Genomic DNA, 12560 nt, shown 5'->3' on the forward strand with positions numbered 1-12560 from the left:
GTGCGTTGGAGAAATATGGCAGCCGCTCGCCAGCTGGATGCATACAGCAACCAGCAGGAGAGGACGTGGGCGTATCGGGGGGTCCTGTGGGGGCCGTCCAGTTCCAGAGTGTGAATGACAGTGACTGGAAGCATTGTTATTTATTTGACAACAAAATAACATTTTTAATGATGTCTTTATGTCATTAAAGGCAAAATTATAACATTCAAATCACTGTTCTGCTTGACAGACTCTCTTTCACAAAAATGCATTTTTCTCAGCTTTCTAGAAAAAAGTGGTCTTTTTGGTGAAACTAGCCTCTATTCAACTTCAGATAAATCAAGAATGGAACAAGCTGCAAACAAGCGTTTTTTTCCATGATAAAAATAGAGAGATTCTTCTTTCATTTGAGCTATTTGGTGTTTTCAGAGTCATACTACAAAATATTCTGTGGGTCTTGAAAGATGACTCAAAATGGCCAAGAATGCTGGCACAAGCCACTTTCCATTTTATTAAAGGGCTGGCACTCAGTGAGCTAAGGGTTACGGGAGGTTAAGTTAAGTAGACTTCACAAATCGGACCCGGAAGGTGGATTTGTTTCACACATCCATCTGGTAAACCTCTCATAGACAGAGTCTGGGAAAGGGCAGAGACTTTGAAAAAAACTCGGAGTGTGATTGGATGAATGTTCTGTCTGTCACATCTTTACGGGCCAATCAGAGCAACAAAACACGTGACGTAGCCGCTACAGAGGAGTAAAATCCATAGAGAACTGCATAACAGTAACCATGGCGACCGTAGACATGTCAGTACACGACTTCATGGTTTTTGAGAAGAAAACAACTCACTGCTGTTCTTTGTTCTTGTTTTAACCAAGAAATGTCGTCAAGTTCTGATAAACTGGCGCTTTAGCAGCATCCACGCTGATCTCTTCCTCCATAACTGCACCGGCTCTTGCTGCTGCTTGTTTACGTCACGACTCTGCTGTCCCTGAAAGTACCGCCCCTCGTGTCTGATTGGTCCTGTCACTTTCTGACCGGGTCCAAACACTTCAGACGGGAGCTCTGAGAGATGGATTGACCAGTGAGAAACATGGAAACAGGCGTAACCATCTGCTATGCAGGTCAGCATAAAACTGCACAAATCTATGAATAAATACTGATATTTAAAGCCGCCACAGGCCGATGTTTACTGTCCATAAATGTTATAATATCTGCTGAAGTTTCAACATCTGCCAGTCATGACATCTTGCTGATAATATCGTGCATTTCTAGTTAATTTGTGGAGTTTATCTGTGAAGTTTGCAGAGTAAGTCTCTCTACCCATCTCTGCTGAGCTCTGTGATATCTAAAATCTGAAAATGAATCAAACATGCACATAAGAAAACAAATACAAATATTTAAATGCAGTACATTTGCATCAGAGGCCATAGATTTATCTGGTTCTCTTTTCTTTGTTGAAAATAAATCAGTAAAAATCAGTGAGAGAAAAACTATGGCTAACTCTGTTCAGTTATGTTCAGCCCTAGTTTCCACTTTAAAAGTTGTTACAGGTCTATGTGCCATGATCTTTCTTTCATCAACATGTTCTGTGTGTTAAAAACAACAATAAATAAAGCTTTTTAAAAAATGAGTTGTTAACGGTAAATGTTAACGCTCTTTCTGGCCCGTCTGTTTGGATACCGAGCGAACCTACCCACCCCTAAAATAGTTTGACAGACACCAGTACCCTCACCTGGGAGTGGCGATTCTTCTGACCAATCAGGGAACTGCAGTCTGTGTGTAGCTTCCTCTCTGAGGGACAGATAGGTGAGCGTCACACTCCTGCAGAAGGAGCCAAAAACGTGGGACAGTACGGGTCAGCTATTCAGGACCGCACCAACTTTTTTTTAATGCAAATAAACCTGAACCGGACCGCTGGCTGTAAACGACCTATGGGGGCGGAGCTAATTGACTGTGGTCGCTGGAGGAAAGGCAGCAGGATCAGGGTTTACTACACCAAACTGTCCTGAACAAACCGGAGTGTTTGGAGGAAACGCACTAGAAAAAGAACATTTTTCTTTCATTTATCTTCATTCTAACACGTTTGGTTTTCATCGGGGCTATCCCGAGCCTTTTTGGGTGCGTTCAAGAACATTATGTTCCGTTTGTTTTAATGATGTTAAAGAAACAATCAGAAACAGCCGCTCATCCTGTAATCTCAGTCCCAGTTTCCAGCCTGGTGGATCTCAGGGTTTACTGGGGGGCTGGTGGGGGTCTGATGGTTTCTACTGGGCCTTTAGCAGACGTTGACCTGGATTATTCCTAAAGCTCTGCTTTTAATGCACCATATTTATCTTTACAGATATGTGATGATTGGCAGCATGAGCTGATAATGAACTTTATTTTCTTGCTGATATTTACTGATGATACTGTGCGTTCCTGTTTGATCATCCATGCTGGGTCTTAGTGAATCAGACCCGATCTAGACCTGCTCTCTCAGTAAAGCCTCTCCAGTTAACATTTAGAATAATAAAGTCTGAAGTTACTCTGCTGTCTTTAATGTTTCACACGTGTTATTTTGTCTCTGTAGAGGACGTTTCTCTGTTCATGGCAGGACTCCATCACTAACCTTCCTGCCTTATACTGTTAATATTTCTGACAGCAGTGCATTTTCAACCAACTATAAAACTTTAGAGTGTTTTTTAGGCCATCAGAACTAAATGTGTACTTCAGGGGTAAGTTCAGACAAAAGCTTAAGAATGACGGTTCCCAGCAGTTCCTATCCAGACATGTGCCAGCCATGGGGCAGAGTCAGCCTGACCCCTGGCCATGAGGAGAATCTACAGCATGGTCAGTCCGACCAGACAATGAGCCTTCATCAGCTGGAGGCTCCTAAACATAAAAACCTGCCAGCAGACCAGAGACAGCGTGGCTGCGGACGGATGAACGGACGGAGGTTACGCACGGAGAGAGAACGTGGTGGAGGAGAAGTGGATCAGAGAGGCTGAGATGGCGCAGAGAGTAGCCAAAAACAGAGAGGGGGAGACGGGGGAGCGAGGGGAGGAGAGGCGGTCTGGCTCCGGGTCTGTCTGGGAGGCCAATTTGGCAAATTAAAGATCCCAAAATGAGGACAAAGCCCGCTTCACGTGGGAAATATCCCGCCAGCTTCTGGTGAAACCGTAAAAAAAGCGCTCAGGATCAGATCTAAGGGGGCAGAAAAGATAAAGGACCCTTAACGACCTGGATGCGCCCCTTGCCTCCCCTCCCCGTGTCCTTGGAGCTCGGTTTCTGGTAGCGATGGAGAGCCAAAGTGGCCCGGTCCGCCGCCCCTCTCCATCCGGAGCGCGTCCCGGTCCCCCTTAGAATAAAAAACCCGGGTTTCGACCTGCAAACGGACCGATCGGGGCCAAAGAAGCGGCGCGGTCCGCACAGCTGGAGAGGAGAACAGCAGCAGAGAGAGGAAGACGAGGTGCCATGGTGGCAGCCAGCAGCGTGTCCCGCATGGCACGGCGAGCCGAGGAGCCGCACTCCCACATCCAGACCCTCCTCCCCGCTCCCCTCTGCACATCCACACTCAGTGCATTTCCAATTATCACACAGAAAAGCTGAATTTCCTACCAGGAGCTGAATTTCCTACCAGGAGCAGCCTCCACGCGCCGCGCGGACTCTCCAGCCGAGACAACAGAGATCCTTTCAGCGCAAGACAACAATAAAAATGGGGCGCAGCTGGCACTGCCACCGGATGTCCAACATTCATCCTTAATATCAGAGCATGTGGATCCGCTCCACCGGGACCAGGACCAGGTCCAGGTCCAGGTCCGGGCAGCGGTACAGCCTGCTTCCCTCCACACCGCTCCGCACTTCGGACTAAATATGAAAGTTGTAGCAGAGGAAAACCAGAGTTTGGCTGGGTCTGTCCACCTGCAGGATGGTGGAGATACAGGCCCAGACAAGTTCACATCGGCACCAGAGGGGGTTAAAACCCCCCACAGTGCAGGGAAAGCAGCCCTGGGAGCTTTAACCAGGATGAATGTGGACAAGAAGGCAAAAGAAGCAGAAAAAGGCTCGTCGACAGTAGCTGGACGCGGCTTCCTGGATGTTTAAAGAATCATTACATGCCTCTAAATGTGCATAAAACTGTGATTTTTCTTTATTTTTCTCCTTTCCCGCCTGTTCTGAGACCCCTCCTAAAAACTACACACCCTCCACTCATGCATTAACGACATTTACCGGAGAAAATGAGCGTTTCTCCGTGTAGTTCGCTTTTTCTGCTGATGAATACTTCAGATTTTATTCTTGTGGATGCACACTGCCTCCTCTCTAACTCACAGACCAGCTGAAGCATTTCTACATTTCTCTGCAGTTACAGAAAGAAAAAAACGCTTTAAATTCTCTTTAAACTGCTTCTGTGTGTAAAAAGCCAACAAATAGGTGAAATCGGTGTTTCCTGCTTATTAACGAATATTGAGCATTAAAACATTCAGGTCCAGTTCTGTGCCATGCTGCTGCTGCTGTGAGTAAATCCCAGTCAAAGTGGCCATTTTTACCATGTAGACCGTTAATTTTTCCCTCTTCTTCTTCTTAGTCTTCTTCGGGAACTTCTCGGTGCGCAAACTTGCCTAGAAAGCGCATTTATTTGCGTGAAAACCGCGTGGAGATTGGCTTTACCTTGTCGCGTGTCCTCGGATGTCCCCTCGGAGTTAAGGCTCCTCCGGACTGGGGTAAAATGTCGGCCTCGGCCTCTCCAGATGGTTCTACCAGGCACCATCCACAGAGAGGAGCAGAGGCCGGCGTGGACCCGAGAGGAACCAGAGAAGAAGAAGCTCGGAGACCCGCGAACCTAGGACACAGGCAGGAAGTTAGAGAGAGGTACCGAGCTGCTCTATGGCGGAGAAACGGGACAGAAATATGGTAGTAGGACTGTTGAATGCCTCCTCCACCTCCTCCTCCTCCTCCTCCTCCTCCTCCTGGCTCTCCCTCCCTCCCTCCCTCCCTCCCTCCACTGGTGCACGAGCCTGCTTTGGTGAGGAGAGGCTGAGAATAAATCTTTATTTTACTAAACTTTTATTCTGAAGAGTCTCTAACAACCCTGGAGGACTCTTCCTCCCAGCTGCCCGGCTTTAAACCACTTTATTTAGGAGCAGAGAAGAAGAGCCCCGTCCTCAGAGATGGAGGGCGGCGTTGTTGTTGTTGTTTTGGTTGGTGTACAGGTGTTGGTGGGGATGTTGCGCAGCGGTTAGCTACTCACTTCCGGGTTGGTCGGCGCGGGAATGTGCAGAAAGGAGTAGAAAGAAGCGGACCTGATGGAAGAAGGAAGCGTATCAGCTGTAAAAACAGTTGCAGCTCTCATCGGCGGGCTGGGGGCACTTAAGTTCACCGATAATCCCGGAGACTGGACGTCAACGCGGGGCATTACCGAAACTCACTTCCGGTGCGGCCTTTCAAAATAAAAGTTCCCTTACGGAGGGAAAGAATCGAAATTTACTTCGAAAAACAAAATTATTTTTTTCACAGAATATTATTTAGAAACAAAAAATTCCTCCATCTAAGAAGTAAAATATCATAGGATTTATTAACAAATATTTTCATTTAGAAAACCCACAAAATTAACATGTGAGATTTCATTATGAGACAAAAATGATTTCATGACATTTAAATTCATAATTTTAAGATAAAAGTCTGAATTCTAATGTCAGTGTTTAGTTGTTAAAATGTTGAGATAACTAAATGAAAAGCCATGATTATGAGGACAAAGATGAATAATAAAAGAAAAGAAAAAATATGGAACAAAATTATGACTAGGAGATAAAATTCAAAATTGTGCGATTTAAAAAAAATAAATTATAAAAAAGTCATAATTGTTCAATGAGATGACAAAATCATGGTATAAAAATTCAAAATCATAAGATAAAAAAATGTATTACGGTAAAAAGTAATAATTATAGGCTAAAAGTAACAATGGGAGATAAAATATCAACATTATTAAAGTAAAAGTCATCATTAAATCATAAAATATCAATATCATGATATTCAAAGTAGCAATTTATATATTTGTAAGTTATAAATATGATTAATGGTAGTAACTGTTAAAACATTAAAATAAATGAATTAAAAGTTTTAAATATGAGAACAAAGTTGTATAATCAAATAAAAGTAAAAAGTATAAAGTAAAACAGATAATAATGAGAGGAAAAAGTCCTAATCATCCTTAAATATCAAAATAAAAGTCACAATTATACGATTCAATGTCTGTGTTATAAAATAAAGATGAACCAAATTAAATCGTTTATATTGGGAAATTAAAGATGGCGCACAACTCACCACACTCCCATATGTCCTAAAAGAGAACCCGTACTTCACCTACTCTGTGACAGATATCCATGAATTTCATTGGTTACCATAACAACCAGCATGAACCTAAACTCCTTCTATCTTCTTTTATAGCAGGTAGCATGAACTCTCCCACCACCTCTGGTACTCAGTAATGTGTGACAGACTTTCTGCCCAAACCAGGGATCTGTAGTCCCAAACCAGGGATCTGTAGTCCCAAACCAGGGATCTGTAGTCCCTACCATGGATCTGTAGTCCCAAACCAGGGATCTGTAGTCCCAAACCAGGGATCTGTAGTCCCAAACCAGGGATCTGTAGTCCCAAACCAGGGATCTGTAGACCCAAACCAGGGATCTGTAGTCCCTACCATGGATCTGTAGTCCCTACCATGGATCTGTAGTCCCAAACCAGGGATCTGTAGTCCCAAACCAGGGATCTGTAGTCCCAAACCAGGGATCTGTAGTCCCTACCATGGATCTGTAGTCCCTACCATGGATCTGTAGTCCCAAACCAGGGATCTGTAGTCCCAAACCAGGGATCTGTAGTCCCAAACCAGGGATCTGTAGACCCAAACCAGGGATCTGTAGTCCCTACCATGGATCTGTAGTCCCTACCATGGATCTGTAGTCCCAAACCAGGGATCTGTAGTCCCAAACCAGGGATCTGTAGTCCCTACCATGGATCTGTAGTCCCTACCATGGATCTGCAGTCCCAAACCAGGGATCTGTAGTTCCAAACCAGGGATCTGTAGACCCAAACCAGGGATCTGTAGTCCCAAACCAGGGATCTGTAGTCCCAAACCAGGGATCTGTAGACCCAAACCAGGGATCTGTAGTCCCAAACCAGGGATCTGTAGTCCCAAACCAGGGATCTGTAGTCCCTACCATGGATCTGTAGTCCCAAACCAGGGATCTGTAGTCCCTACCATAGATCTGTAGCCCCAAACCATGGATCTGTAGTCCCAACCATAGATCTGTAGTCCCAACCATAGATCTGTAGTCCAACCACGGATCTGTAGTCCCAACCATAGATCTGCAGTCCCAACCATGGATCTGTAGTCCCAACCATAGATCTGTAGTCCAAGCATAGATCTGTAGTCCCAACCACGGATCTGCAGTCCCAACCATAGATCTGTAGTCCAACCATAGATCTGTAGTCCCTACCATGGATCTGTAGTCCCAACCATAGATCTGTAGTCCAACCATAGATCTGTAGTCCCAACCATAGATCTGTAGTCCCAACCATAGATCTGTAGTCCCTACCATGGATCTGTAGTCCCAACCATAGATCTGTAGTCCAACCATAGATCTGTAGTCCCAACCATAGATCTGTAGTCCCTACCATGGATCTGTAGTCCCAACCATAGATCTGTAGTCCAACCATAGATCTGTAGTCCAACCATAGATCTGTAGTCCCAACCATAGATCTGTAGTCCCAACCGTAGATCTGTAGTCCCTACCATGGATCTGTAGTCCCAACCATAGATCTGTAGTCCAACCATAGATCTGTAGTCCCAACCATAGATCTGTAGTCCCAACCATAGATCTGTAGTCCCAACCATAGATCTGTAGTCCCTACCATGGATCTTTAGTCCCAACCATAGATCTGTAGTCCCAACCATAGATCTGTAGTCCCAACCATAGATCTGTAGTCCCTACCATGGATCTTTAGTCCCAACCATAGATCTGTAGTCCCAACCATAGATCTGTAGTCCCAACCATAGATCTGTAGTCCCAACCATAGATCTGTAGTCCCAACCATAGATCTGTAGTCCAACCATAGATCTGTAGTCCCAACCATAGATCTGTAGTCCCTACCATGGATCTTTAGTCCCAACCATAGATCTGTAGTCCAACCATAGATCTGTAGTCCCAACCATAGATCTGTAGTCCCAACCATAGATCTGTAGTCCCAACCATAGATCTGTAGTCCCAACCATAGATCTGTAGTCCCTACCATGGATCTTTAGTCCCAACCATAGATCTGTAGTCCAACCATAGATCTGTAGTCCAACCATAGATCTGTAGTCCCTCTTCAGATTTCCACAGCAATCGGTCTTCACCAAGGTCTGCACCGTGTCTACAGAGTCTGATCCTCCACAGATACACATTCAGCCAACACTGGGTCAATCAGAATCTTCCTGAGGTGAAGGGTCACAGTTAACCCCATCTGTGTTGAGCAAAGAGAACTCTGAGCCCAGATCCAGTTCATCTGCCTGTCCAAAGGAACCGAGCTAGCCTCTGCAGGTCCCTTCAGAATCTTACCTTAACTCTTCTTAACTTATCTTAACTTAAATGAACTAAACTTAATTGATCTTGACTTAACTAATCTTTATTTTTCTTAACTGAACTCATCTTCTCTCATTTCTATTGTTTTATGGAATTTCACCCTTTTTTAACTTTTACCGTTTTTATAACAACTTTTCATTCTTTAAATGTCTTTGACTCCATCATGGTAGGTTAGAGATGCCCCCCTTTGATGATTTTTTCCAGATAAATAAAGGTTGATTGATTGATTGATTGATTGATTGATTGATTGATTGATTGATACTGACTACACTGAACTCATCTTAACTCATCGTAATGCAACTAAACTTATCTTATTTGCTCATTTTAAATTTCAAGGCAGAAAACCACCTTAAAAAGTTGGGACGGGGCCACAGAAGGCTGGACAGTAAGGTCAGTGACATGACTGGGTATAAAAGGATCATTTTAGAGAGACAGAACTAAAGATGGGCAGACTGAAAGAGAACTGGGGCTGTATAAAAGAAACTAAAGGGAACACGAACGCCGCAAATCAAATCTAAAACACAATATTAACAGTATTAATAATAATATTAATAATGTTAAAACAAATAAAAGCCATAAAAACTCAGGGATTAAAAAGGTAAGTGCCATAAAGGACAGAGACCACACAGCGTCCTGAAAAACAGGACTGATTTATATTATGGTGGATGTTTGAGTTCAAACTGTAAACCGCTGTTATTTATCATTTGGATTCATATTCATATATTTTGGCCCCTTTTCAGTCTTGCTGTGTAAACATCAGCACATCTTTGGTCTAAATCTTCATTTGAAGTTTTCTCTGTTTGTTTGGGAGTAAAGTAAAACCAGAGTTAAACTCCTTTTATGTGCATTTGACCATTAAACTTATTATAACATTTAAAGTTAAACTGAGCTGCACCATTAAGAGCTTTTTAAGAGTCATTTTTGGTCAGATGTGTATAATTTTTGCACCAAACTGTCCAAATGAATGTGAAGAAATGACCAGTCCTGTTATTTACCTGTGTATTTGGTAGTTCAGTGCTAAGATCATGTCAAATATTCTCAACAGCTGTCAGAGAAGTATAAATTCTTCATTCTTATCGTTGGAACAGGAAGTCTTGTTTGTTATGATAGCCATGGAAATGTTGGAGGTTCTGCCAAAGTCTGCTACATAAAGAACCACCCCGCTACAGCGAGCCGCCGTCCTGTTGCTGTACCACCGTCGTGTTTCCTGCAGCTTTCTCGTGATGGACCACCTTTATTCTCAGACCTTTTCTGCTGCCCAGTCTCAGCCCATTCATCTTAACGTGGACCATTTAGACTTAATTTTCATTTATTTATTTTATTTTAGATCCCATTAGCCGCTACCTAAGCAGCAGCTACTCTTCCCGGGTCCACAAAGACACACCAAACACCGATTACCATGATAAAAGTCCAAACAGGAAAAATATACAAGGTGTTAAAATCAGAATTCAAACCACAGTAATTCAGTCATTGCGAGGCTGATGAAGGAAATCATCCATAATTCCCTGCTACCCTTAAAGCAATCTTTTCATATCGTTTTGACGGAGAGGCCCCTAAAAGAATGAACATACAGTAGATTTAAAGAGTCCTTTAAAATAATTTTATTATTGCTGTATACTGATATTTTACGGCTATAAAACTGATATTATTATTAATATAATTATCATTTATAAAGCCATTATTAATTTTGTAAAATACTGTTTTTGTCTAAATTAATTAATCCGTGCCACTTTTATTTTGAAGACCCTACTTCCGCATTGACACTAGCTAACTTCCGGTGACTTCACAGCAGTAGAAGTCCGTGAAAACGGATATGGTTTGTACCTACGACACGGCGTCGTCAGAGGGCGGGGTCACACGACCCGTCTTTAAGGACACCGAGAGGAGCGGGGCTCTGAACCCGATGACCCTAGCAGGGCCTCCGGGTCGTTTTAGAGCAGAGTCCCGCTGAAAAACACTTCACCTCCACCCCGGCGGAGTTAAAGAGAAGAGCAGAGCCCGGCAGGAGGCCTCCTCAGCGGGCTGCACTCAGCCCCACAGCCGCTCAACGACGGCGGAGCCTCGCTGTAGTTCCACCGTCGGCCTGAGTGGGTCTGCTCCGCTTGTTGTCGTTACTAGTCCTGGATCTGGTCCTGGATCTGGTCTGAAACCATGAACCAAGGGCAGTTATGACGTTTAAAGTGATAAAGGAGAAAAACATGGAGGGTTTAAAGAAGGTGGTTCGTTTCTACACTTCCAGCAGCAGGAGGTTGTTAACGGAGCAGAAAGCCAAACATGACGGCAATTCTGTTTTTAGCTTCCAAAAGAAAACTTTATTCCTAGATTAAGTCTAACAATCACTCATAGTAAACCTCATAGTATTCTAATAACACAGAATAACATTTTAATGGCTTTTCTATGTAAAGAACAGCAAATGATTAAAATATCCTGCTTGGGTTGATTTTTAAATTGAAAAAGTTTTGATATAAAACTTAAATTTCTACATTTATTTAAAGAGTAAACCAACCATCTTTTTGGCATTTCTCCATGAGGCAGAGGTTTCTCCATCAAACAAAATAACTGATATTTTAATATTTATTTATATGATAATGGTGTAGATGATATACATTATAATTATTCTGATTTTATTTCTAACACAGATCATATTTGTCTGTTTTGATCTATCAGCGAATTAGTCCGTCTACCTAGCTTTGTAGTTCACTGGGACGTCCTGCAGGGGGCAGTGTGATCTGATAAAAGGAACGCCAAAGTCATCCTTTTTCAGTTAACGACATTATTTTACGTTTTCAGTCAAACAGAGCAGCAGTTAGATCCTGTATCTGACGGTGAGGATAACTGCAGAACACAGTGACATTACAGTAAACATTACAGATAGACTAATCAGTAACAATGACCAGTTCATCTCTATCATAGTGTTGCCTACCACTTAGATAAAAAAGTGAATAGTTTAGAAAACAAAAACAAAATCTTGAAATGAAATTATGAAATGAAAGTCAAAATTATGAGTCAGTAAATCCTGATAATGAAGAAATTAATAATAAGATAAAGTTATCATTTTATTTATCTTTTAATTATAACTTACTTTAAGTAATTTCATTTTTCATCTCATAATTCACAAATAAAATAATATCATTTTGACTTTTAATCCTGTAATTCTGATTTTCATCCCAGGAATATTTTTTTTCCTCATAATTACAATTCTGACCTGTAATTTCCTAATTTTGATTTTAAATGACATATTTTTAAATTTCTTTCCCAATTTGAAATTTTAATCATCTAGTTTTTAATGTTTTGATCACAATTTCTACTTTTCTCACATAAATCTGACTTCTGTTCTCATGATGTTGGCTTTAATCTCATAATTTTAACTTTCTATGTCATTATTACATTACATACATTTCAACTTGAATTTCCAACTTTTTTCTCATAATTATGACTTTAACACTTTCACAATAGAACCTTTGTTTTCTCATAGTTAGGACTTTTAAATCTAATCATTCACAAAATGTATTTAATAATTTTAAGTTTTATTATTTGTTTTTTTTTTCTATTTTTGAAGGTCAACCTCAGAGTTTGGACCTTGGTACTTTTGTTTTCTTCCATCACACTTCTGACTTTAAATGACATGGTTTTATATTTAATCTCATAATCTGGATTTTCTACCTCATTATTCTGATGTTTAACTCAAAACTGGACTCTTTATCTCATCATGTAGCTCTGACTTTTAATCTGACTTTACAGTTTTGACTTCGTATCTCATTATGAATGACCAGCTCATGATGTTGGCTTTTCTTCTGATTACATAGCTATCATAATCATTAGCTTTATAACATAACTGCCTCACTGCCTTTATCCTCGACCAATCACAGTGCTTGTTACAGCCCACAATCACTGTAAGCCTAAGCCAGTGGTTCCCAAACCTTTCACAGCCTGTACCCCTTCAGACATTTGACCTCCAGCCATGTACCCCGACTCTCACACA

The 12560-nt window shown here is 42.0% G+C and overlaps 1 protein-coding gene across 1 annotated transcript in view; it reads right to left on the reverse strand.

Moving 5' to 3' along the window:
- The window catches only part of LOC121507826 (CREB3 regulatory factor-like), a 74048-nt gene extending 68556 nt beyond the window's left edge, over positions 1–5492 (reverse strand). Inside the window, exons 1-3 of the mRNA XM_041784166.1 lie at positions 5209–5492; positions 4629–4800; positions 1714–1802 (exon numbers count right to left, since the gene is read on the reverse strand). The gene's annotated coding sequence lies outside the window, so the exon portion shown is untranslated. The remainder of the gene's footprint in view (positions 1–1713; positions 1803–4628; positions 4801–5208) is intronic.
- Between the last annotated feature and the right edge of the window lie 7068 nt (positions 5493–12560).

Source organism: Cheilinus undulatus, linkage group 4 (genome assembly GCF_018320785.1).
Source record: "Cheilinus undulatus linkage group 4, ASM1832078v1, whole genome shotgun sequence".
Taxonomy (NCBI): domain Eukaryota; kingdom Metazoa; phylum Chordata; class Actinopteri; order Labriformes; family Labridae; genus Cheilinus; species Cheilinus undulatus.